The sequence below is a fragment of the Bidens hawaiensis genome, unplaced genomic scaffold (genome assembly GCF_021521415.1).
Source record: "Bidens hawaiensis isolate Kalapana, Puna unplaced genomic scaffold, B.hawaiensis_p1.1 tig00001382_1, whole genome shotgun sequence".
In the NCBI taxonomy this organism is placed as follows: Eukaryota; Viridiplantae; Streptophyta; class Magnoliopsida; order Asterales; family Asteraceae; genus Bidens; species Bidens hawaiensis.
The window spans coordinates 3,706,719-3,709,309 of NW_027491078.1; the positions used below are offsets into that span (position 1 = coordinate 3,706,719).

At 36.2% G+C, this 2,591-nt stretch overlaps 1 pseudogene; it reads right to left on the bottom strand.

Annotated features, from left to right (window-relative positions):
• Window positions 1-1,080: 1,080 nt before the first annotated feature.
• Window positions 1,081-2,393, bottom strand: LOC143573632 (flavonol 4'-sulfotransferase-like; annotated as a pseudogene).
• Between the last annotated feature and the right edge of the window lie 198 nt (window positions 2,394-2,591).

The following is a 2,591-nucleotide window of genomic DNA, read 5'->3' on the forward strand; positions in this document are numbered from 1 at the left end:
AATCAAACCCTATAGTTTGATTTGAGTTTAATCAAGTCTAAAGTTACATTTCATGTTATGCATTAATCATAACTAAGTTGACTAGATAAGTAATGCGTTTTGTTGCTAGATTAACCAATTGAATTATAAATATTTTTAGAACGGTGATTTTCTTGTATTTAGGCTACCGCACTTCCTAAATTTGGAGAGCTCTGTTGCCCCCACTCCGACCAACCAGACTATGCTGTTTTAACCGGGCTCACGCTGGCTTTCAGAGTTTGGCTTGGGCGTTCCCCCGGGATACCATACTACCGGCTGCCACTTGACAGCCGTTGTACCACCACAAGAGCAGAACTCTCTGCGTAACACACGGTGGGACGAAAACCCGAGTTGACTTGGGGTTCAAACTCATAACTTTGTATAAGGCCTAGCTCAAATCCTTCATTGTCAATATCCACCCAAAGTGACACAAATGGGAATTGAACTTGTCTCTATTAGAGAACCCAAGTCTTTTACCACTATGCCACAAATAAGGGATAATGAATTATAAGTACTTTTTTTATTATTATTTTCGGTTTTAAAATGCTTTTTGTAACTTTTGTTTATTATTATGTTTTATAAACTACTTTTTGTTAAATAATTGCATAAATTCAATCAATCGTAAACGGTTTTCTTATTTAAGTAAATAAGTATATTAATCGACACATATAACCCGTTTGTTTTGACCTATTTTGCCCTACTGAAATGCCCCCCCCCCCCATCCCGGGTTCACAAAAACTTTATCTGTCTCTGATTTCTGTTCAAGTTAAAACGAATTCAGGTAAAGATAAAAATAGAAACTATCATTATTTGTAGACAAACAACAACAAAAGTTTAAATCCGAAAGAAGAACATCACACAATGATATTAATCTTAAGGAAAGAACATCATACAACGATAGTGTAATCTAAAGGAAAGAAAGTACATCACACAATAATAGCCAGTTTAAATCTGAAAAAAAGAACATCAAACAAACATAGATGGAAAGCATATCCATCCAAAGAGGCATAGACCTCTCTTATTTAAAACCATAAACTTTCATTTTAAAACTAATCCAAACTTTCATTTTAAAACAAATCCAGTGGCACCCAGTTTCTCATCAATCAGTTTGTCAATCTTTTCGATCATCTCATCAGTGAAGTAGTGTCGCCAATCTCCGTCCTCAGCCTTCCTGAAGAAGAGTCGGTTTTCGATCCCATTAACATGGTGACCAACGTTTTTGTTTACTTCTAAGTTGCTCAAATTCTCGAAACTACACATCTTTACAACGCTTTCGATCACGCCTTCTTTCTCTTCTTCAGGTGTAAAGGGATACCCGAGGAATTCCGCAAGTCTCTTCACATTGCTTGTAGGAGCCTGTTTCAAATCTTCATATTTTAAAAGAAGAATCATCCCGGGCCTCTCCAAGCTTGCTTTCGAGTATCCCGAAATATGATCCCAATATGGCCCATTAGATGTAACGCCCTAAGTGAACAAAAACCAAACCGTTAACCAAAAACCGAACCGAAAAGCGGTTATCGGTTATTTTTTGTCCTCGGTTAACCGAACCGACACAAATCATTCATGTTTTCATATATTTCTAGCTTTTATACCGTCTATTTCATGTATTTCATGCTTTATACCACAATTTCATGTGTTTATGCATTCATTTCATTTATTTTTGCATCCTTTAATATTATGTATTTCTACGTAAAAGTTTTAGTCAAAATTTAATTTTGGTTATTAACCGAAATTAACTGAACCGAACAAAAAAAAATAGATTGGTTAATTTGGTTGAAGCTATTAACCGAATCAAATCATGCACACCCCTACCTGACAGAAGTTGTCAAATGCCTCCTCAAACGGGGCATCTTCAATGGGTACTTTGTGAATTTTTGTGACGAAATGGTAAAACGAAACTATGACATCTTTAAGGTTTCGATATATGTAAACTATCTTGCAGAGTTTGATCCTAGGATTGATTCTGGTAGGGATTTGTAAGGAATGTGTGTAGATATGGGTACGTTGGGGCGGTTAGTTTCAAGAATCTGTTCAAGATCTATTTCAAGAGTAAGAATACATTTATGAGGGATGGTTGTAAGCAAAGGAGTGTTTGATTCATCAAACATTACTCGGGTTATGATGGCGTAAGTCAAGGCCTTCAACCACGTTGTGCCGCTTTTTGGATAACTGCATAGAAATACATCACTGGTTCGAGCCTCAAACCTTTGTTGTGCTAGAATTACTTTTGTTAGGAACTCTTGGTTGTACCAAACATCTTGATACTTGCACCAGGTATGTAAGCCTTTCAACCAGCTAACATTGTGTTGAGGAAGTGTTTTGATCATCTCTTCAATTTCTGAAGGGGACATAAGTTGAGTTTTGGTGGTTTTCATTGATGATTGATTCATGGTGGTATTGGTAATTAAGTCATGACACCCTATGTGATATTTATACTTCACATGGGTGTCAAATTGATTTTTTTTAATGCCATAAAAGCACATCCAATAATTGTCTGGTGAGCTAGACAATTCTCTTATGTTCCGTCATTTCAAGTGGCGAAATCACTATGAATCAAACATAACAAGTTTACC